Source organism: Cnephaeus nilssonii (assembly GCF_951640355.1).
Source record: "Cnephaeus nilssonii genome assembly, chromosome: 3".
NCBI classification, from domain to species: domain Eukaryota; kingdom Metazoa; phylum Chordata; class Mammalia; order Chiroptera; family Vespertilionidae; genus Cnephaeus; species Cnephaeus nilssonii.
Window position 1 is genome coordinate 39,006,898 of NC_137074.1, and position 25,994 is coordinate 39,032,891.

The following is a 25,994-nucleotide window of genomic DNA, read 5'->3' on the forward strand; positions in this document are numbered from 1 at the left end:
AAACAAATGGAGAGGTTAGTTTGATTTTTAAATGTTACATACTACATGGTACATACACACTTGGGATTCCTCATAGCTGAGCACGAGCATTTCTTGTCTTGCGCTATCACTGATCTAAATAAACAAAAGATTTCAAATGGTTTTCAGAACTGGAATCATCAGGGGTTGATAGGAACCTGAACTCCTTCTTACCCTTCCAGGCCTAACTAGGTGGGTTGAACTCTCATTGTCCCCTGTGGCTGAGAACACAAATGGAAAAATACATGAAGCTAAGCTAATTAATTCTGCTCACTTGCTTTTTAGACTTTTAATTACTTATTAACACTAGAAGAAAAAGAAAGTCTAAAAATACCACAAATAGTAAGTTCACCATTTCCAATTATATAACACACCGCTAATATATTTCTGTAAAAAATAAGAAAATAGTAATGACATTTTTTAGTAGGTACATTATTGAAAAATAAAAATAAGAGATTTTTTACATTTTTACGTATTATATAAGACAAAATGAAAGATCAATTAACCAGTCTACTCACAGTAGGGGAGAAAGTCATGCAAGTTAAAAAAAAATGACAAAAATACCTAATATTTATTAATTCTTAATACGAGATATTAGCTGTGCTAAGCATCGTTATTTGATTTTCCCAAAACCCTATAAGGTAAGCCCTACTTCCATTGTCTTCATTTTGTAGATGAGGAAACCAAGGCTTAGGGGAATAAAAGAAAATACTAAAATCCCAGAGCTAGTAAGTGGTAGAACAGAGATTAGAAGCCAGGCCTGTCAAACACCAGAGGCTGAACTCTTGATCCCCAAACATTCTGCTTCTCCATGGTTAACCCATTTCATATATGCCCCTTTCCTTTGGGGTAATGAGCTGGCAGTTATTTTGTACTTCTGTATTGGACTGGATTAAGTATGCATAAGCACCAAGTAATGCATTTTAAGAGGAGGAATAACTTGACAAGAAAAACTGCTGCAGACATGTTCTGCTATCTATTCGATGAGCAGATGGTGTACTTCTGAGAAATATCAGGATATACGAAAGAAAACATTTAGGCAATTGATGTTTATGTGGGTGCAGATTTTTGGCTACAGCAGATGCCTGTTGCTTCCTGACATCTGCCATATTCCACTCCAAGTATAAAAAAAAAAAAAAGATACAGCTGGCAAAATTGCCTAGATTGTGGCTTTGTATATTAGTAAGCAGTACTTACCAGTCCTATAAGGCATCATTTAACCAAGGACTCAAAGGTGAACTTATCTCTCAGGTACTATGGCACAACAGAAAGAACACAGACTTGGGATCAAATAAGCCTGAGTTCATAATCCTGGGCCTGCCATTTACCTGCTGTGGAATCCTGAACCATGTTGTTGACCTCCCAGAGCTTAACTATTTTTACTCGGTAAAATGATATGGTATTGTCTAACATGCTGGTTGCTATATGATTCAAATAGAAAAAAAAGTACCTCACAAATAATAGGCATTTAATAAGTGCAAGAGTGATTTTTAGGTGAAATTAACATTTAAATTGGTCAACTCTGAGTAAACAGATTACCTATGTGGGTGAGCCTCTTCCCATCTGTTGAAGGCCTGAATGGATCAAAAAGTCCAGCCTCACCCTGGCCGGTTTGGCTCAGTGGATGGAGCGTCGGCTTTTGGACTGAAAGGTCCCAGGTTCGATTCCGGTCAAGGGCATGTACCTTGGTTGCAGGCACATACCCAGTAGGGGGGTGTGCAGGAGGCAGGTAATCGATGTTTCTCTCTCATCGATGTTTCTAACTCTCTATCCCTCTCTCTTCCTCTCTGTGAAAAATCAATAAAATATATTTTTAAAAAAACATTAAAAAAAAAAAGTCCAGCCTCCCCCAGCAAGAGGAATTTTCTAGCAGGCTGCCTTCAGACTTCATCTATATCACTGGCTCTCCTAAGTTTCCATCTGCTGACCCACACTGCAAATTTTGGACTCACCAGCCTCCATAATCTCATAAACCAATCCTACCTAATAAAATAGTAATATGCAAATTGACCGCACCTTCGCCATGCCCACCAGCCAAAGCCACACCCACCAGCCAATCAGGGCGAGTATGCAAATTTCCCAACAAAGATGGCGGTTAATTTGCATATGCTGAGAGAGGGAGGAGTGAAGACTGAAGACAACTTAGAAGGAAGAGGGAGGAAAAGCAGAAAGCAAGGTGGCTGCCAGAGGGAAAGCCCGGGCGGGGCGGGGCGGGGTGGAACGGGGCCGAGCGGGGCGGGCGGCAGTGGCGAGTGGGTGCAGGCGCGGTGGCCGCAAAGGTGGTGGCAGCGGCTGTGCACGCAGCCGCAACAGCCACTTGCAGGATTTTCCTGCAAATGGGCTACTAGTTCATTATAATCTCTCTCCCTTTCTCTCTTTGTTGTATGTGTGTACATGTATGTGTGTGTATGTATATACTATTATATACATACTAGTACCCCGGTGCACAGACTCATGCACATTGAAAGGAAATTAACTAGAAGGTGGCCAGTGGGGCAGGAATGGGCAAGATGGGCCAGACACACCCTGAAGCCAACCTCCTATCATCCCTCCCTGGCCAGCCACATCTGGGGTGGTGCCGCGGTTTAAAGGGCATATGCGGAGTGAGCGGGGTCCCTCTGGCAGGTGGGATCCCCGGCCTGGCCTGCAGGTATTGGGCCCAAACCACTCTTGGATATCACCCGAGGGGTCCTGGATTGCGAGAGGGCAATTCTCGGATGACCCACTCCAGAATCAGGCTCCCTCTTCTCTGGTTCCGGGGTGCATCACCCAAGAACCACTGCTGCCAAATCACTGCAACTTGGCAGCTCCTGCATTGAGCGCCTGCCCCCCTGGTGGTCATTGCACATCATAGCTACCAGTCTGACGGTCAGATGATCACTTAGCCTTTTATATACTGGTATATAGATACACACATATCTATACACACATTTACATATATACACATCGATGATATATATGTATCTCCGTGTGTGTATGCATACACACCAAAACTCACACACACACACGCTCTATTGGTTTATTTCTCTGTAGAATCCTGACTAAATGTTCCTTAATTGTCTGATGAAACAGAACAAAATAATTTTAGATCTAGTGAGTTGGTGGGTAGGATTGGGCCTTTAGGTGGAACAGGCTTGGCACTGAAGAAGAAATAGAGTTGGGCTGAAATATGATTGTTCCTTTTGTAGTATAATATTTCCAAACCTCAATTTGTGATGTAAACATTGTCACAAGGAGAAAGGGAGTTCTCTGAAACAATGGCCCATTGAGTGGTAAGGGATACTCTAAGGCAGTGATGGGCAACCTTTTGAGCTTGGTGTGTCAAACTTCGCCAAAAAACTGAGCATAACTCGGGTAGTGTGTCACTTTGAGGGAAAAAAAACATTATTTCGCAAATGTTTCATCCTCGGCATGCGGCCGCCTCAGCGGCCGCATGTCATCAGAAATGGCTACGCGTGTCAGTGCTGACACGCGTGTCATAGGTTCGCCATCACTGCTCTAATGCATAGCTCTGTATGTGGGAAAGACTGGAGACACCCTTAAAGGTCAACTCTCAGAGAAAGTCTAGGAGCTCAGAGAGATCCCCATTGTGCATGCTTATAAAGCCAATGATAAGTCTAAGGGCATTTAGCAGAAGGCTGTAGATCCCAAGGTCTACTACACGAATAAAGCCTGAGAGTAGACTTCCTAATGTCTTGAGTAAAGTCCATTTTCCTCTTGTTCCCTGATTTTCCAGGGAAAAACTCTAACATAATTCAGATCACTGAGATAATGTCTCTGCCAAAATATTTAATTAGTTCAGAACCATATTTTTTTCCTCCAACTAACTGGTTGTATATCCATGCAGTAAATGAATGCCCATTCATGGATCAGCACATCAAATTTTTTTTTAAATCACCCTTAATTATTTTGGAACAACACCAGTTGATTAGTATTGTATACATCAGTCCATTGTTAGGCAGTTGTAAACAAGAATATTATTAGTCAAGGAGGTTTTTCAGAGAAACAGAATCAAGAGTATGTGTGGTGTACACAAGCATACACACACACACACACACACACACACACACACACACACACAGATATTAATTTATTATAAAAAATTGGCTCAGGCCAAAACCAGTTTGGCTCAGTGGATAGAGCGTCGGCCTGCGGACTGAAAGGTCCCGGGTTCGATTCCAGTCAAGGGCATGTACCTTGGTTGTGGGCACATCCCCAGTAGGGGGTGTGCAGGAGGCAGCTGATCGATGTTTCTCTCTCATCGATGTTTCTAACTCTCTATCCCTCTCTCTTCCTCTCTGTAAAAAATCAATAAGGGGGCAATGGTAAGATATGTACACATATAATACCTTAATAAAAAAAATTGAAAAAAAATTGGCTCAGGTAATTATGGAGGCTAAAGTCCCATGATTTACCATCTGTAAGCTGAAGAAATAGATAAGAAAGCTGGTGTAGTTCAGTACAAGTCCAAAGGCCTAAGAACCAGGGGAGCCTATGATGGAAGTCTCAGACCAAAGACAGGAGAAGACCCATGTCCCAGCTCAAGTAGTCAGAAGAAAAGGGAAATCCTTCCTTTGCTGTTTTGTTCTATTCAAGCTCTCAATGGATTGGGTAATACCCATCCACATTGGGAGTATAATCTAATTTACTCAGTATACTGATTCCAATGCTAATCTCATCCAGAAACATCCTTACAGACACATCCAGCAACAATGTTTAGCCAAATGCTTGGGCACCTCATGATCCAGTCAAGTTGACATAAAATTAATCATCATAAAGAGATTTGGTCACTATTCTGAGGATCTTATTTCTAAGACCTTTTTTTTAAAAAAATATACTTTATTGATTTTTTACAGAGAGGAAGAGAGAGGGATAGAGAGTTAGAAACATCGATCAGCTGCCTCCTGCACACCCCCCACTGGGGATGTGCCCGCAACCAAGGTACATGCCCTTGACTGGAATCGAACCTGGGACCCTTGAGTCCACAGGCCAACGCTCTATCCACTGAGCCAAACCGGTTTCGGCTTTCTAAGACCTTTTAAGAAAAGTTGTAACATTGAGAATCAGTGATGCTTTAAAAGAGAGTTACTTAAATTGTTAGGGGTCAGGGGTCAGCACACTTTTTCTATAAAAGTCCAGACAGTTGCAAGGTTTCCTCCTGACAGTATCCACACAAAATTGTGAGTTTCTTCTTTGGTTGTATGGGCTGAATAAATGACATGAAATATCATCGACTTACTGTTATGCACACATGAGGCTAATTACTAGTAACCTACTAAATGACTTATTAAGCATTTCTTAAATGTAGTTATAAAAACAAAAACTCATTTCAATTGATGCAGAAATGGCATTTGACAAAATCCAACACCCTTTCCTGATAAAACCTCTCAGCAAAGTGGGAATTGAAAGATCATACCTTAACATAATAAAAATCCTTATATGACAAACCTACAGCCAACATCATACTCAATGGACAAAAACTAAAACCATTTCCCCTAAGAACAGGAACAAGACAGGGATGCCCACTTTTACCACTCCTGTTTGACGTAGTACTGGAAGTGCTAGCCATAGTGATCAGACAAGAAGAAGAAATAAAAGACATTCAAATTTGAAAAGAAAAAGTAAAATTGGCATTATTCACAGATGAGATGATATTGTACATAGAAAACCCTAAAAACTCTATCAAAAAAACTGCTAGAATTAACAAATGATCCGGGTGAGCCTGGCCCCGGGTCCGGGTGAGGCCGCGGGCCCCTGGATCCGGGTGAGCCTGGCCCCCGGGTCCGGGTGAGGCCGCGGGCCCCTGGATCCGGGTGAGCCTGGCCCCGGGTCCGGGTGAGGCCGTGGGCCCCTGGATCCGGGTGAGCCTGGGTCCCGGGTCCGGGTGAGGCCGCGGGCCCCTGGATCCGGGTGAGCCTGGCCCCGGGTCCGGGTGAGGCCGCGGGCCCCTGGATCCGGGTGAGCCTGGCCCCGGGTCCGGGTGAGGCCGCGGGCCCCTGGATCCGGGTGAGCCTGGGTCCCGGGTCCGGGTGAGGCCGCGGACCCCTGGATCCGGGTGAGCCTGGGTCCCGGGTCCGGGTGAGGCCGCGGACCCCTGGATCCGGGTGAGCCTGGGTCCTGGGTCCGGGTGAGGCCGCGGACCCCTGGATCCGGGTGAGCCTGGGTCCCGGGTCCGGGTGAGGCCGCGGACCCCTGGATCCGGGTGAGCCTGGCCCCGGGTCCGGGTGAGGCCGTGGGCCCCTGGATCCGGGTGAAGCCGTGCCCCTGGGTCCGGCCGAGACCAAACCAGAGGGAGTCGGACCTGCATTGCCACCATTTGTCCACCATCCAGAGCTGAGGGGTCGGTGCCGACATGTACTCATGAGGAACTGGTGGACATTGATATTGGGTCTCAAGGGAACTGTTGGTCCAGGGGGAAACTCACTACAGACTGATTCATTTGCCTGTCAGCATAACTATTATTGCTCGTCGCACATTCAATTCTTATAAGTATATCTCTAGTGGCGCATGATTTCGCTCATCTAGGGGAAATGATGAACAACATGGACTGATGAACAGGAACAGAACCAGAAACAAGGAGGCACCGATCGGACTGTCAGGCCTCAGGGGGAGGATGGGGGAGGGTGGGGGGAGAGGGGAGAGATCAACCAAAGGTCTTGTGTGCATGCATAAGAGCCTAACCAATGGTTGAGTTCAACAGGGGGTTGGGGCATCCACGGGGAGGGGTGTGGGATGGGAATGGGGGGGTGAGGACAAATGTGTGACACCTTAATCAATAAAGAAATTTAAAAAAAAATAACAAATGAATTCGGCAATGTAGCAGGATACAAAGTCAACACTCAGAAATATATGGCTTTTTTATACACCAATAATGAACCCACAAAAAAGAGAAATTAAAAAAAAACATTGCAACAAAAAAAAATTAAGATACCTAGGAATAAATTTAACCAAGCAGGTAAAGGACCTGTATTCAGCAAATTACAGGATGCTGAAAAAAAATAGATAGAGGAAGACATAAACAAATGGAAGAATATCCCATGTTCATGGACTGGTAGAATCAACATCATTAAAATGTCCATACTACCCAAGGCAATCTATAGATTCAATGCAATCCCCATTAAAATACCAACAGCATACTTCAAAGACCTAGAACAAACCTTCCAAAAATTCATCTGGAATAAAAAAAGACCCCGAATAGTTGCAGCAGTCTTGAGAAAGAAGCACAAAGTTGGAGGGATCACAATACCAGTTACCAAGCTATACTACAAAGCCCCTGTTCTCAAAACTGCCTGGCACTGGCATAAGAACAGACATATAGACCAATGGAATAGAACAGCGAACCCAGAAGTCAACCCAAGCCATTATACTCAATTAATATTTGACGAAGGAGGCAAGAGCATACAATGGAGTCAAGATAGTCTCTTCAATAAATGGTGTTGGGGAAATTGGACAGATACATGCAAAAAAATGAAACTAGACCACCAACTTACACCATACACAAAAATAAACTCAAAATGCATAAAGGACTTAAATGTAAGATGGGAAACCAGAAAAATCTCAGAAGAAGCCATAGGCAGCAAAATAGCAAACATTTGTCATAGCAATATCTTTACCTATACAGCTCCTAGGGCAATGGAAACTAAGGAGAAAATAAACAAATGGGACTACATCAAAATAAAAAGCTTCTGCACAGCAAAAGAAACCATCAACAAAACAACAAGAAAGCCCACTGCATGGGAGAACATATTTGCCAATGTTATCTCCAATAAGGGTTTAATCTCCAAAATTGATAGGGAACTCATACAACTTAACAAAAGGAAGATAAACAATCCAATCAAAACGTTGGGCAAAAGACCTAAATAGACACTTTTTGAAAGAGGACATACAGAAGGCCAAGATACATATGAAAACATGCTCAAAGTCACTAATAATCCAAGAGATGCAAATCAAAACAACAATGAGGTACCATCTCTGTCAGAATGGCTATCATCAACAAATGAACAAATGACAAGTGCTGGCAAGGATGCAGAGAAAAAGGAACCCTTGTGCACTGCTGGTGGGAATGAAGACTGGTGCAGCCACTGTGAAAAACAGTATGGAGTTTCCTCAAAAAATTAAAAATGGAACTTCCATTTGACCCAGTAATCCCACTTCTAGGAATATATCCCAAGAAACCAGAAACACCAATCAGAAAGGATATATGCACCCCTATGTTCACAGGAGCACAATTTACAATAGCTAAGATTTGGAAACAGCCTAAGTGCCCATCAGCAGATGAGTGGATTAGAAAACTGTGGTGCATCTACACAATGGAATACTACGCTGCTGTAAAAAAGAAGGCATTCTTACCATTTGCAACAGCATATATGGAACTAGAGAGATTATGCTAAGTGAAATAAGCCAGTCATAGAAAGATATATGTCACATGATCTCACTCATTTGTGGAATATAATGAACAACATAAATTGATGAATAAAAATAAAAATAGAACCAGAGTCATAGAAGCATTGAACAGACTGTCCAACCTATGAGAGAAGGCGGGGGGGGGGGGGGGAGGACGGCATGAGGGGGTAAAAGATCAACCAAAGGACTTGTATGCATGCATATGAACATAACCAATGGACACAGCCAGGGGTGGGGGGTTAAGGGCATGTGCTGGGGGTGGGGGCAGCCAGGGAGTGGTCAATGGGGGAACAAGGAGACTTATGTAATACTTTAAACAATAAAGAATTTAAATTAAAAAGAAACTGACCCAATACTAGAATCTTCCGCTCTTAGCCTTTTTAGCTTTTATAAAAATTATGTTGTATTCCCAAATTACTTCACAGACATTATACACTATCATAACAATAACACAGTATACTTTTATTCCATACCATTTTCCATAATTGTAATTAATGTGGTTAAAGTCTGTCACCCCACTAAATTATAAACTCTGCAAGACCAATGGTCATGTCTGGTCTTTCACTACTATGTGCCCAGTCCATGGTATCTCTGGAACACTGCAGGTGTTCAGCATATATTTGTGGGCTAAATGAATGAATTTCTTCTATTTGTTGATTACTTCAATTCTTGTTTTTTAATCATAAAGAATGTTTTCTTTAGCATCAACATTATCAATCCAGTGGTTGATGACAATTTCATTACCCTTCTGTTTATAAAGATGTTATGTTTATACCTGCAATATTTTGGGTCTATAATTTTGCACTGGCAGGTCTTTAAGACAAGCATGATATGTGTTCTAATATAAGTCACTTACACTTCTATTGTTAAAACAGTTATATGAAATTCAATCCTGGAGTGAGGGGTGGAGGGTAGAGGGGGGAGATTAATAGGGATACTTTATTATTATCTCCAAGTTCTAATTCCACTGGAAAACGATCAAAAGTTTGAGAGCCGTTGTATTTGTAAAAGACGTGCTTTTGGGATGATAGGGGGGGTATCTCTTTTAGTTGACACCCTCTGGTTCAGAGGTTATAGACATTTAATTTCTAGAAATTCTTGCTTTTTCTCAACCACAAGGCTAGACTTTCAGAGCATTTCTGTGAAGCCTCGGCTTAACTCCACTTGGGGTGACACAGCTTGTACTAGCTGTTTCTAAAGCAAGATGAGAATGAAGAGGTCCTCCAAACTCAGGATAATGCTTCCAAGTCATTAGACCTCTGTGTGCTTTGTTTTCACAAACATGCAGTACAAATCGGAGCTCCAGAGTAATGGCAGGGTCCTCCATGTCTTAAAATCCAGGCCTATTGTGAGACATGAGCAAGACTTCCTTGGAAACTGTCAAGACCACTGATCTGTACTCAACAGCTTCAAATAGATTTGTTCTAATTAACCTCAGTATTTCTACCACTTAAGAAAGATCCAATTCTAGAGACTCTTATTTTAAACTATTTGACTTAAAGCAGCATTAAGGGAATGTGGGTAAAAACAAAACTCGAAACAAGAAAAAGGAATGTTAATTACTTTAGCGAAATGTGTAAATTCCCTATTCAGTGAATGCTCAATGGTTATTTGTTTTTATGGCTCTTTAGTGAGTATTTATTGTGCTCATTCACAAGCTACTTGCTGATTCAAAGATAAGAAGAAATCTGCAAAACTACCAACAAGTTCACCAGATATAAAAAGTCATGAAGTTTCTTTTGTTCTTAACTCCTTTGGCAACCTTTGCATAAAGCTATCAATGAATCTAAAGAACCAGTTCTGCCAAACTCCAACCGGATATTCTGATATGTAGTGAGAATTTAACCTATAAATTTTACACAGATTGACCCAATTTGCGAAGTTGTAAAAGATGGCTAAATTGTTCCTGACACTATAACAAGTCCTTGAAAAGAAATAAACTCCTCAAACTGTGATGTCTAATTATCTTTTAAAAACTTAAGGAAAGGAAGCTTTTTTAATAAGTGTGGAAGTGTTCATAAAGGGGAGAGCTGCTTGGATTAAAACTGTCAGCTTTTTTTTTTCTTTTCTTTTTTTTTGGGGGGGAGGGGGGGCATTCTAATACTAAGGGGTGGAAGGTGGGGCTGGGGGAGAAACCTGACCAAATTTTGCCTTCAATCTTTGGACTAACGTATACAAGTTAAGGTTTCAGCCTAACCGGTTTGGCTCAGTGGATAGAGTGTCGGCCTGCGGACTGAAGGGTCCCGGGTTCGATTCCGGTCAAGGGTATATACCTTGGTTGCAGGCACATCCCCAGTAGGGGGAGTGCAGGAGGCAGCTGATAGATGTTTCTAACTCTCTATCCTTCTCCCTTCCTCTCTGTAAAAAAATCAATAAAATATATATTTTTTTAAAAAAAAACAAGTTAAGGTTTCACTCAGAGAGTGCCTCCTTCTCCACTCATCCAGATCCAACCTATTCTTCAAATTTCAACTAAACACTTTCCCTTCCAACTTCTGTCTGAGAAGCTTCCAAATGCACCAGCCATAGAGATTCCCTTTTTCTCTAAAGCATAATTGTCTCTGCTGTTCATTTTATCTTGTATTTCTTGGTTGCTTTGCTTTTATTGAACTGTCCTCTTCTCCATAATCAGAGTGTAAACTCCAGGAGGGTTAGGAAAGTGCTTTATTTCCTTTTCAACCAGGAGAGGGTGTTACGATGAGCCAGTCATAAGGTGCTGTCTGGGGGAGTCAGGAAATCTACCCAGAGGAGATACCCCAAAACAAGGTTCTCTCAGTTGTAGGCCTCCACTTAACCAAATGGTCCAGCAAAGGCTCTGGTTGTCTCTGTCTTCCTTCTTTCTATGCTTACCTCTTTTTGAAAGCACATTCAACTTATACTCAATGCTTTTGGTTCTGCATCACTGATAAGACTTGCTTCGTTTCTTTCTTGTGAGGTCAGAAAAAGCTGAGCTAGAAATAAGACTGCTTAAGATTTAATGGGTGCCTCTGTATTATGCATGCTGTGGTGCTACTGCATATTGATTGGTTCCAGGTCACTGGTTGGCAACCCTGTACTCCAGTTCCGGAGTGGTGTTTCAATTGCAGACTTCACTCTCTGTTGAGCAAGTACATTATTTGTGTCAGAACAGAACATAAATAAATAGTAATGCAGCAGACCTTCCACCAAGGGATTTTTGTGTTCTGCAAGCAGGTACCATGGTAGCATATGCCCACTTTATGAGTAGCTGGCTCAGAGTGGAAAAACTGTATGAATTTCAAAAGCATAGAAATGAACTTCCAGTGTTTTTCCTCCTTAATTAAAAAATAGGCTTTGTCATTTGAATAGGTATTTGCACACCCATATTCATAGTAGCATTCTTTACAAAAGTCAAAAGTTGTATACAACCCAAGTGTCCATCAATAGATTAATGGATAAACAAAATGTGACATACTAGTATACATACAATGGGATATTATTCAGCCTTACAAAAGAAAGAAAATTCTGACACATGCTACAAGATGGATGAACTTTGACGATATTACACTAAGTGACATAAGCCAGTCACAAAAGAACAACTATTGTATGAGTCCATTTATTTGAGGCACCTATAGTAGTCAAATTCACAGAGACAGAAGTAGAATAATTGTTGTCAGGGACTGGCAGAAGAGAGGAATGAGTTTGTGTTTAATGAGTACAAAGTTTCAGTTGGGGAAACACATTTTCTTAAATTCACTAAGCAGTGTTGTTCGCAGCATAATGGTAGTGATGACTACACAACAATGTAAATGTACCTAGCACCACAGAATTGTCACTTAAAAATGGTTAAAATAGTGAATTTTGTGTTATGTATATTTTACCATAATAAAAAGGGGACGCTTTCCTGACCAATCTCAATAATATTTCTTGTTTCCTCAAAAGTAACAAACGGATAAGAGACTAAAAACAGAATCCTACCCATCTCTTCACTTGGCTAACTACAGCCTAGCTGTTCCACTGAGTTATACAAATAAGATTGACCCCCTGATTAGTTTCTACTTAGTTGTTAAAAAATAAGTTGTCTAGAGGAAATACATATTTTAATACTGTTTTAAAACTTTTCTTTAAATCACAACCTTCACATACCTAGATTTTTATTTACTCTGCCCTTTAATATTTCCCATACAGATTGATATCTGAAATTCCATGCACAGTGGCATACAACTTGTATTCCAAAAAAATTTAAAAAATTAAAAAAGAATAAATAGAAGTTAATATGCACAGATAACTTGGGAAAGGAAACACATTTTCTTAAATTCACTAAGCAATGTTGTTCACAGCATAATCTTACAACATCCTGCATATCAACAACTAGTGAACCTCTTAAAATTCTTACCCTAGACCTACTAAATCAGCATCTTTGGTGACTTGTAACCTGCATTTTAAATTAGCTCCTCTAAGTTACATCTATATACACTAAAGTTTGAGAATCAGTAAACTAAGACAGAAGTAAATGATACCAGTATCAGGAATATCTCTCCTAAGAAAAGAAGGAAAATATGATCAGAGAGGAATCGGATCAGAGGACAGAAATATGAGACTGGGTATACCAAAATCAAAATTATAACATGTCTTTACCATGCCTCTCCACTATACTCATTAATCCTTTAACTAAGATAGACATTGGGATCATGTCACAGATTTTAATAACAAAATGACAAAGAAGCAAAAGCTTTCAGGAGGAAATGCACTGAGGGGAACAACTGCGTTTATTAAGTGTTTTGTAGAATTTGAAGGAAAAACCTAGTGTGTCATGTATCAATGGCAAGAATAGGAATAGGGCACAATCTCTTGATATTTTCATCTTTGACCAGCCTGCCCAAACTCAACTATAACTTTGTATTTATTATATAGCGTTTACATTTTGTTTGAATTGCTTGAATAATACAGGGCCACCCAAAATTCTCTATGCTTTGCTTCCTTGCAGTTTTCTGTCTTGCATCTTTGAAAATTGTGGAGTATCTTCCTATGGCCCAAAAATATCACATAGAAGGTGTTGAAGCAATTAAAAGGAAGGATGAAGTGGTTTTGTCTCTCTGAAAACTACTTTTCCAACCCCCCCAAAAAAGGGCAGAGGGCTTAAAATCCCAAAAAAATAAAAATCCAAAAAAAGGGCTGAGGACTTAAAATCCAAAGCAGCAAAACGTTAAATAGTTTAAAATATTGTCAGTTATGCCTTAGTGTTGACAGCAAAATGATGTGTTTCACTTTAGAAATGGAATTTTCAAACTAGTGACAGGATGTCCAAATAGAAACCTCTGACAGATCACTGCAGTTACAAATGTGCAGCTAACAAGACGGGGAAGGCCTAGAGATGATGATTTGATTATTGTCAGTTATTTGATGGTTATGTCATTATAATGAATGAAATATCTGAAAGGAAAGAGTGAAAAAAGCAGGTGGCAGGAGTTTTAAAAGTATAACAAATAAGAGAAACCAGTGAAAGGGACAGGGGAACAGTAATAATCGAAATTGGATAAGAACTATAGTGGCTCAGAGTTTCAGAGATCAAGGAGGATGATAACCAAGAAAGTGGGGATTTCAGATGCATGAAGCATAAAATGTTCAGGAATTTATGAACCAGTGTGGATTGACTAAGTAACATTAAAAAGATATGGTAACAACTTCCACCTTTCTTTTAATTTCCAAATTTTATGCCAAAAGGCCATGGCATTTATTTATATGTATGTACTGATATCTATGTAAGTATGTATATAAAACTTCCCATTATGCAATCATTTGATTTGTGCTATTAAACATGTATATAGAGCATTATAGAGCTATAAGCACTAAGCACAACATAAGCATTCTCTTCAGGTTGCTAATTCCTAAAAAAGGGAAGCAATTTGTTTTAGTTGTTAGTTTAATTTTCTTCCCAAACTATTGGCATAGGAGGATGAATTAATGAGTCAATTTGATGTTAATGAGAAAATTACACTGTAGGGTCTTTTTCTCTGAAAAGAAAGTATTCTTTCCCAACATGAATGGTTTTGAAACCCAAAATAACACACTGTCATGGGAATTTAAAGCTGGAAATGCCCAGATTATTTTAGGAACTGAGAACCAACAAAGTTCAGGTGACCTAAAACTAGATAGCATTTTAAAATAAAATCTTGAAGAAATGAAAGTCTCTGTCCCAGATAAATTATAGTATGATGAGGTAATAATGAATCTTACCATGTGAGTGGCCAGGGACTATTAAGGCTGAGTCTAAATATGTATTCCCCTTAAATCATCCTATGTAGGGTAGACATAGGATTCAGTTCTCTCAGCTCACATTGATAGGGTAAATGGAGTTTTTTATTGCAGCTGTGTTTCTGCTGATAAGGCAAAATGAAGAATACAAGTACTTAATCATCACATCTTCTCTAAAATGATACAGAAAAACACTTATTTTTAGCTGTCTACTGTGATTTTTTTACCTTTCCTCTCAATTATGTACATACATATTCGTTTTTAAATTGCTTACCTACACAAAGTACATTAGTTTCTCATAGATTTGTAGTCTGGCTTCATGTTTATTCCTCTACAGAAATGAGCACATCTCTGAAACTATCCAGTAACAAATTTAAAGCTATATGCTTAGAAAAACAACTGGGGAACAGAAAGTCATTTTCTTTTAGCTTGTTTAACTAGAGACAAACAGATTTACCAAAATGAAAACTCTGTACTATTTATGATTGCTTTCCCTTTGTCCTCTTCCTCCTCCCTGATTGTTGTTGAGCTGGGGGACTTAAATAATGATATTATGACATATGGATAGAAGAGTTGTCCACTTGCAATTTTAAATTAATCCATTTTTGGTATCCTTAAAAATCATGTTTCCCCACTGTGTTGGTCATTAACTGCGATGCAGCAGCATTCTCTTCTGATGCTCCCCCATCTCACTTAGTGGTCTTCGTACCCCACTGAGAGATTGATAAACTCCTTCAAGTCTGCTGACTCTTTCTCACCTATATTCTGGATCCTTCAGTTCTTGTGGACTCAGAGAAATAAATATTCACTGATTTCTTTATACACTTGTTGGACCACAAAGGTCCTAGGGATGTCAGCGGGCACTCTCCATGCCATACCAGCCCTCCATATTCTCTGCTCTTTTGCTCCCCAGTTGCTATGGTGTGGTAAACCTCAGAAAATCTACCAAAGTCCCAGAGAGAAAGAGTGATTCACAAAGAGTAAACCCACTAGAAGAAGAGGAGGAGAAGGGATTTACCATCACTCTCCCCAGAATTCATTCCAAGGGAGAAATCTATATAGGAAATGCCAAAGCAGTCCTAGCCAGTTTGGCTCAGTAGATAGAGCATTGGCCCATGGACTGAAGGATACTAGATTCTATTCCAATCAAGTGGTCAAGGGAACATAACTTGGTTGTAGGTTTGATCACCAACTAGTTGATGTGACTCTCTCAAATCAATGTTACTCTCTCTCTCCTTCCTCTGCCCCCTTCCACTCTGTCTAAAAATCAATGGAAAAATATCCTCCAGTGAGAATTACAAAAAAAAAAAAGAAAGAAAATTCTGAAACTCTCGTTATTTGCCTATATCTCCATTCCCATTCCAAATCTTTATACTTATTTAGAACTAGTGTCCTGGTACATGGATGCAGGCACATTGAAAGAAAATTAATTAGAAGAAATATTTTAATATTGCTATTCACCCTTTCTCTATAATAGAAGTGTCAACCAAATTCACAATCGACAATGACAGATCAAAACACATGTGTTGCATGTGATTGGCACCAGCGAGAGCTTTATATGTATCGCACATGCGTGAGTCAACTTAGCCTTTTATATATATAGAATAAACTTGCTTAATTAGACCTGCTTTCTGATTTAGCTAAACTTTTTCCAGCCCAGTGAAGCACCCCAACTTCTCTTTCAGGTAATTGTCAGCAACACAGCAGTAAATATCAACATGAAGCAGATTATTATTGTAGATCACGCAGGAAGAACAAAGGGTAAAATATTTCACTGTAGCAGTGTTTGACTATATTCTGCACAGTGAGAAAACCTGAAGTCATTTTCAAGTTCCACCATTTCTTACTTATTTTCAGTCAGGTCAAGTTTCTAAACTTTCTAAATCTCCATTTTCCAGCTAATGAAAAGAAAATAGGATTCTACCGTGTCTCCTATCTACCTACTCCAGGACTTCTGTGAGGATCAAATGAGATGAGGCATGTGAAAATGCTTTACAAACATTTGGTTAAATTGTAAAATGTCTGCACCTGGCTATAAAGTAAGTCGGGTTCCTGGGCTGAAGAAACTCCAAGGAGGCTGGTCACTAGGGAGAGGAAGCCAGGCATTGCTACGTGACGTCATTACCTGGTGCCCACAGCCACTGTTTCCAGGCTGGGCTTGGCTGTGTGCACATTTTGCACCATGGGGTCGTATCAGCATTGGCTGCAATTTGGTGAGGTGTCGCTCCGGGGTAGGGGCAGGGCCTGTGTCCCACTTGAGGGAAGCCGAGTGTTGGTTTGTCGGTGCCAGGTCCACGGTGCCATTTACTTTTAAACTAGAGGCCCAGTGCACAAAATGCATGCACAGGTAGGGTCCCTAGTGGCTGCTGGCTGGGGCCTCCCTTCCCCAGCTGCTGGCTGCAAGCCAGGGCTGCCCTTCACCGGCTGCTGGCTGCCAGCTGGGGCCTTCCTTCATTCTGCGCCATCCCCTGGTGGTCAGTGCATGTCATAGTGAGCAACCGAACTCCCAGTCAGTCGAACTCCCAAGGGGACACTGTGCATATTAGGCTTTTATATATATAGATGGGCAGTGTGCATCATGGAAGCTCCTGCATTGAGCGTCTGCCCCCTGGTGGTCAGTGCGTATCATAGCTACCGGTCAGATGGACGGACACTTAGCCTTTTATGTATATAGACAGCTGCTTTAAAAATCCTTGTCTGTTAATCCCATCATCTCTGTCATTTCTAGGTCTGTTTCTATTAAAGAATTTTTCACCTGACTATGAGTCACATTGCATGTCTAGTAATTTTTTATGGATATTGGACAATGAATTTTATTGTTGAGTGATTTTTATATGTTTCATTAAAAAGAGTTGAGATTTGTTCTGGCAGGCAATTAATTTTCTTGGAGATTAACCTGATCATTCTGAAGTTTCTTTTTCAACTTTATTAAGATGAATATACAATGGACTTTACTCTAGGGCTAGTTTTAGCCCTCCTTCTTAGGACTAAAACTATAAGTCTAGCCTTTTGGGGAGTCCCTACTGAATTCCCTCATTGCAACAGGCCTTTATATCCTAGTTGGTCAGAATTCAAACATCTCCCAACCCTGTAAAACTCTGATGGTTGTTCAGCATACAGCTTCCCTGTAGTTGGTCTCTGTCTGGTCTTATAGAGTCTCACTCTACACATATATAGTTCACTATTCAGTCAAATACTCAAAGGGACATCTATGCAAATTTATGGCTTTCTTTTCTTGATTAGCTCCCTCCTCTTTGGTCCTCTGCCCCATATATTCCAGTTGCTTACCCCTTCTTAAACTTTCATATCTATCTTCTTGCTCAGCAAGGTGGCCATACTCTGTCTGGGTTCCACCTCTGTGCACCATTGTCCAGTAAGTGCTTCCAGCCAAAATACTGGGCAATTTTAGGACATATCTACCTTAATTCCCTTCTCTCAGACACTGCAGCCCTGCATTACCTGTTATACAATGTCTGAAAATACTAGTTTCATATATTTTGTCCAGGAGGGAGAGGAGTGTTTATTATGGAAAGGTCAGTCTAGCACTAGTTAATCAGTCATTGCTGAAAGTAAAAGTCAAGGCTTTTGATTTTCTCAATATCTACTATTACTGGCAAGCCCTAAGATAATGAGTATCCTATCTAATAATAGACAAATATGCAAATTGACCATACCTCCGACACATCCACAAGCCACGCCCACAAGCTGCACCCATCATCCAATCAGAGCGAGTATGCAAATTAACCCAAACCAAGATGGCTACGGCCACAGAGAGCAAGGTTTCCTAGGTAACAGAGGAAGCCAAGCTTTCTGCCTGCCCTTGCCAGGACTAAGCCTCCACTCAAGCTACAAAGTTTCAATTATAGAAGGTAAACAAATTCAAACAAATGGCGGCAGAATGGAGCTTGAGAGAGCAGGGTTGCCGCTGGCAACAGGGGAAGCAAAGCTTTCTGCACACCCTGGCCGGGCCCACCCGCTTAAGGCAACAAAGTTTCAATTATAACCCCAACACAAATGGCTACCAGCCTCGGAGGGAGCCCCAGGCTTAGCTCCGCTCCAGGCTACAAAGTTTCAATTGTAGAAGGAAAATAAATTCCAGATACCAGGGCCTCTGCTTGGGTTGCCAGGGGGCGTGGCCAGCCTGCAAACCACCACAGGCCCCTCGCTCAGGCCGCCCCACACCCCAAGGGAACCCCCACCTGATCCGGGACGCCCTTCAGGGCAAACCAGCTGGCCCCCACCCCTGCACCAGGCCTCTATCCTATCTAATAAAAGAGTACTATGCAGATTGATCATCACTGCAACACACAATAGCGCTGCCCCCATGTGGTCAAAGATCCTGCCCCCATGTGGACACAAGATGGCCACCACAAGATGGCCAGCAGGAGAGGGCAGTTGGGAGGCACCCGGCCTGCAAGGGAGGGCAGTTGAGAAGGACCAGGCCTGCAAGGGAGGGCAGTTGGAGGTGATCAACCCTGCAGGAGAGGGCAGTTAGGGGTAACCAGGCTGGCAGAGGAGGGAAGTTGGGGGCAAACAGGCTGGCAGCAGAGTGGTTAGGGGGTGATCAGGCTGCAGGCAGAAGCGGTTAGGGGCAATCAGGAAGGCAGGCAGGCAAGCAGTTGGGAGCCAGCAGTCCTGGATTGTGAGAGGGATGTCCAACTGCCCGTTTAGGCCCGATCCCACCTGGGATCGGGCCTAAACGGGCAGTCGGACATCCTTTGAGGGATCCCAGATTGGAGAGGGTACAGGCTGGGCTGAGGGACAACCCCCCTCCGTGCACGAATTTCGTGCACCGGGCCTCTAGTCCTTCTATGATTGTGCCCAAGTGAGAAGATCTCCATTTAATTATTTTGACCAGAAAAAAATAATAATTCATAAATCATACTGTCACACCTTATCTTCAATTGTCATAGATATGTAAACTATTTTGTAGAGTCAAATTGTATCACTACTATAGTAACTATAATCTAGATATGCAATGTAGAGAGACAGGACTAGAAGACTGATTTACAAAATAAGACAAAAGAGAAATTACTGGGAAACAGGAAGGTGAGACCTAAAAAATATTTCTGGAAGAACAAAGAAAAAGCAGCTTCCTGGAGAAAAAAGAAAGGATTAACTTCTCTTTTCTAACAAAATTGAAGAGTATCAGACTTTAATAATATAGAAGCCTACAGTCAAAGACAAAATAGGGAGCTGGGGTTTACACACTGAATGGCCTTAGGAAAATAAAACATAATGCACTACAAAGAGGGTAAACAGAGGCTACAGAGAGAAAGATCTAAAAGAATTTTCATGGTTTCCTCCAAGACTTTAGAATGGATGTGGTATGGCTAGCCTTAGGACAAAATGTGTCACATAGGTCTTACATGGAACTTAGGAGAAGCTAAAATGAACACTTATTATAGAGTTTGAGGAAAATTTAAAGGGTGTACAAGCATGCTAGAAAGTCTCACATGAGTTCTGAGACAAGGTAAGGCATCAATATTTGAAAAAAATCTTATATAATAAAGATGTAATATGCAAATGGTCATTACACCATGAAGCGTAATGACCCACCGTGTAATGGCCGGGTCACGGATCAGCAGGAGGGTAAGGCAGCGAGCTACAAACGGGCAGTGGAGAGCTACAGGAGGGGTCAGGGCAGCAAGCTATGAGGGGGAGGCGGGGGGAGGGGAGTGGGGGAGCTACAGGAGGGCGGGGCAGTGGACGGAGAGCTACTGGAGGGAGGCAACAAGCTACTGGCGAGCTACTGGCACACGGATTCGCACGCAGGGCTACTGGTGTGTGTGTGAAAATACAGAATTTGACCAGAAAATTTCAGCACCAATATGCTGTCAATCCACTTAGCATTTCTTGTATAAAACATATTTGTGCTTAATCTTCTTAATAGAATCTATCATAAGGACACTTAAAATTCAACTCTCTCCATGAATACTGGGAAAGGGGTTTGTGCTAATTCCATAACACAAATTTCCAAGTAAATGATATAAACATGTATTTGATTGAGTCCTATGCCACTAATTAATTTCTTGCTACAGAGATATGAGTTATTTTTCATTTTGCCAGAAGTAGGAGCCAATGGCAAAGGCTGGGAAATTTTTAATTATACAGAGATAATCAATGAGATGGTATTTGTTATTGTGAAATTATATTATACTATTGTGAATTTTATTCTTCTCTAAATCTTTACATTTTAACAAGGGTACTAGTTCTTTTATCTGTTAAACTGGTAAAAGCTTAAAAAGATAATCCATTTTTCTTTCATATATAAATCTATAGGTATAGAATTAAGAAAAATTCATCAGGATAAAAACAAAACATCAATAATAACCATTCTTGCTATCTTTTTTTCAATTAGGGTTTTCTATGACTTGTTCATCACTGAACTCCAAGCACTTACAGGTGCTTGGCACAAATAGATACTCAATAAACAGGTGAATGAATGAATTACAGTTCTCATATTCATGCTAGTCACCATGGTGCCAATGAAAATGAATACAATAAACTCTGGATCACCAGCAAATAAAAGGTCTAATGGTCACAGAAAAAAGAAATCTTTCCTAACATGATTATGTTTGGTTTTGTTTGTTATTATTGGAGAAGTAGTTGAAATGTGGCCATGGATATGGACATGAAATGGTTAACAGCAAAGCCCTAGGCTGCTAGGGTTTTGGAGTGACCTTTATAGCTCAAAAAGGATCTGGAGTCAATGACTCTTGCAAAATGGGAGATAATTTTTTACTCAGTGTTCAACCTGGAATTTATTTTACAGAAATCACCAGGGTAGATAAGAAATCTCCTTAAGCTCTAGATCTTGGACAGGGCAAAGTAAAAGCATCACAAGCTTAGAAAACCCATTGATAACTGAAATTAAAGCAATTCCAAACCAAAAGACAATGAAATGTCTACAATTCACATTACCACTCTAAGTAAGAAGTAATGATTCAACTCAGAAAGACACTGGGTATGATACAAGGGTGGAACCCAGTAGACTGAACGATGCAGAATTTCTAAACATTCCCAGTCTCTTCAGCTGTTCTTCATATAACATGGTTTCCAGTTGCTTTGCCATCATGGTTTGTACTGCTCCAAATAAGCTTGTGTCTTGAAATGTGGCATCAAAGTACACCACAATTGTGATGGTTAATTTTATGTGTCATCTTGTCTGGGCATTGATGCCCAGATATGTAGTCAAACATTACTCTGGATGTTTCCGTTAGGGTGTTTTGGGGTGAGAGTCAGATTTAAATTGGTGGATTTTGAGTAAAGCAGAATGCCCTCTACAATGTGTTTGGGCCTCATTCAATCAGTTGAAGGCCTGAATAAAAACAATAGACCAACCTCTCTGGAGCAATGGGAATTCTGCCAGCAGATGGCCTTCAGATTTGAACTGCAAAATCAGCTCTTCCTGGGTTTCCAGCCTGCCAGCTCACCCTGCAGATTTTGGACTTGCCAGCTTCGATAATCACATGAGCCAATTTTTTAATACAAATCTCCTTACACACACACACACACACACACACACACACACACACAGATCCTACTGGTTTTGTTCCTCTGAATAATCCTGATTAATATACCAAATATGCAGATATATTCCAAATTGCACAGAACTCCACAGAAACTGTCCCAGATACAATGAGATCAACAACAATTAACAAAAGAGAAAAGACAAAAAACAAATGTAAGCCAGGAGAGATGAAAAATAAAGGGAGAAAATTGCATTTGCTTTTTTAGCTGTCACATAATTTAACTTCTATTTGAACTCATAGGAAAAAAATACCTTTACAGTTTAAAAAAGAAAATCATCCCATCTGCTTCTGGAATTCCATTACCATGCTCCCTGCAACCATCCAGAAAGTACACCACTTTTAATCCAAGTTGAACCAACAAGATGGACTGCTTTTTTGGAATACCACCTTTTGTCTGTTGCTGTAATTTCCAAATTACATGTTTTATTTACCATAACTACCTCCCAAGCCAAGACATGGTCCCACTGCCCAAAACTGGAATTTATTTACAAGTTCCCTTCCATGCATCCCAGTTAATTAAGCCTTGCTTTCCATATATGTGACATATATGACATATGTGTCATTCTCACTCTAAGTGTGATATCTACATGTTAATATTTGTACATTGTCATTTATCCACCCAAACATATTTATTTAGTACCCGATATGTTCTAGATACTGAACTATTTATTGAGTACAGTTATGAGCAAGACAGATATGGCCTTTACTTCTGGATCTTATATTTTAGTGGGGAAGACAGACAATCAATAGGAAAATAAATTATGATACCTGTTATGATGGAAATAAATGGAGTGCTGTGGGATAGAAGAGGTCACCTTTAGGCTGACACCTGAAGATAAAAAGAAAATAAAAGAGAGGGAAGAATATATCAGAAAACAGCAAATAAATATTCTGAACTGAGGAAACTTGAAGTATTTAGAAAATATCAGAAAATCTATAGACTGTATAGTTAAATCCAGATAACTAATGGATAGGGTTGAAAATGAGGTAGGATATTTGAAGACCAGATCATAAAGGGGTTTATAGTGAATTTATTAGGAAGGATCAAAGCGTAATGCAAAAGAATTACCATCTATGATAATGGATACAAGCAGAAGTGTGTGTGTGTGTGTGTGTGTGTGTGTGTGTGTGCATGCGCGCATGTGCCTGGAGAGTTTGAGAAATTCATAATTCCAGAGTGAATATGTATAGACATAGAGAAAAATGATTAGAATGTATATATTAGAGAGAGGTAACATGCAAATTAGCCAAGACACCCATAACAGTCACAACTGGCTCAGGAGGAGGCTGCGCGCCCAGAGCGGAGACACAACACACAGGGGAGGCTGCCCTCACTGGGAGACAGCACAGCAACAGTCCCGCCTCTGCACATGAGCTGCAGAGGAAACACCTTTTCTTACAGCTCATTGGCTAAGCTCCTTGTACACCACTCGCAGTGTTCTTGGTAACTTGAATAATAAGAATCCAATAAGGTGACCTAGGGTTTTTCCACCTCACTCATGGAGGGAAAAACGAAGATCTGAAGCTGGAGGGGCTAAAAAATGTCATATCCTGCCCTAGCCGGTTTGACTCAGTGGATAGAGCCTCGGCCTGCAGACCGCATGGTCCAGGTTCGATTCTGATCAAGGGCATGTACCTAGGTTGAAGGCTCCTCCCTGAGGCCAGGGCCCAGGTCAGGGCTCATGCAAGGAGGCAATCTATCAAAGTGTCCCTCTCACACTGATGTTTCTCTCTGTCTTTCCCTCTCTCTTCCACGCTCTCTAAAAATCAATGAAAAAATATCCTCAGGTGAGGATAAGAAAGAAAGAAAGAAAGAAAGAAAGAAAGAAAGAAAGAAAGAAAGGAAGGAAGGAAGGAAGGAAGGAAGGAAGAAAGGTCATCTCCTATGAAAGAGATATCTTGAAAATGCCTAAAGAAAGTTATCATTTTTTCATGGTGAAGGGACTGGAGTCCATGTTGATGAAAACACCTTGGTGGCTGCAGCAGCCAGCAGTGGCAGCAGCAGCGGGGTGATGGAGGTGGCGCCTTCCCCTGATCACCCGGTCACCTCCTGCAGAGGGAGGCCAGACTGTGGCTTAGGCCCGCTCCCCACGGGAAGTGGGCAGGCTGGGGTGAGGGACCCCTCCCCAGTGCATGAATTTCATGCACCAAGTCTCTAGTATGATTATAACAAGCTGAAACACAATCAATGATATTGAAATCTCTCTAAAGAAGTATTCTGTTAACAAATCTGAGATATTCCTTAAAGGTACCTCTCCAGCTATCTATTAGTATGTGCATAGTTAGGCTGGGGGAAGAGGGGTACATAGGGAAGTAATAGATTGGGTTCAGTATCTTCTTGTCACTGATTCAACAAGAATAGTTCATTATCCGTTTTATATATTGAACTTCCATTTTAAGAAAGTTTTAAAAAATCTTTGAAAGCTGCTTCAAAAACAGTAGTTATCTGTATATTTATAAATGTATATAATCCTATATAATAAAGAGGTAATATGCAAATTAGCTCTCATAAGATGGCTGTCTATGACCAGGCCGGCAGGGGTGTTAGTGAGGGATGACCAAATGACTGAACAGCAAGCTGCGTGGGGCGACCAGGCCAGCAGGGGGGTTAGTGAGGGACAACCAAACGACTGAATAAGCAGGCTGCATGGGGCGACCAGGCTGGCAGGGGGGTTAGTGAGGGACGACTAAATGACTGAACAGCAGGCTGTGAGGGGCAACCAGGCTGGCGGGAGGGGGGGCAGTTGGGGGCGACCAGGCCAGCAGGGGGGGCAGTTGGGGGCGACCAGGCCAGCACCGGCAGTCGGACATCCTCCAAGGGGTCCCGGATTGGAGAGGGTGTAGGCTGGGCTTAGAGGACCACCACCACCACCCCTGTGCACGAATTTTGTGCACTGGGCCTCTAGTATATAATATATATGGAGAATATACATAAAATCCTGTATTGACTCCCATTTCACTAAAAGTGAAAGCCCAGTTCCTCCAATAGCCTACAAACCCTGCACTTCCATGCTAACTGTTTCTGCCGCAGTCCTCCTTGCGGTTCCTCAATACCTTTCTGCTTTAGGACCTTGGTACCGACTGTTCCCTCTGCCTGGAACTCTTTTCTCCCAAATTGATTGAATGATTAATTCCTTTACCTCCTTAACATTTTTGCTCAAATGGCATCTTCTCAATGAGACGTGCCCTGAGCATTCTATTTTAAAACTACTACACCCAACCTTCTATACTTCCAATGCCCTTTACCCTGATTTACTTCTTCTTCTATAGGATTTATCACCTTCTAATATATCACTTACTTACTATGATTATTGCTCATGTCTATCTCCAGACATGGCCAGTATGTAAGGTCCCTGAAAGCAGGAATCTTGGTGTATTTTTTTTACTATTTTATCCCTAACATCTGAAACAGTGTCTAATTCTCAACAAATATTTGCTGAATAAATTCATTAATTGAAACAATTATATTTGGAAATTTGACCACTCTATGTCTACCAATAAGCAAATGTGATACCTAAAGTGAGTAGGATCAAAGTTAAATATTTACACGGATATGCTGGATCTTACAATGGAGGAGAGCAATAAACTAAATCAATAATACATTCCTAGTTTTGAAATTCTCCTTTGGTTATGTCATCAATAAAATAAAAAGGAGTTACTGTTTAATAATTTAAAAAGTATCAATCACTCTTTCTCAAAGAAATGTCCACATTGCATTAAAAAATGGGTATCAAACCAATCTAGAATGCAGGGACAAGAAATACCATTTATTTAACATCAATTAAACTGTCAATTTTTCTTGGTTATAATCCTGGCATGTTCCCT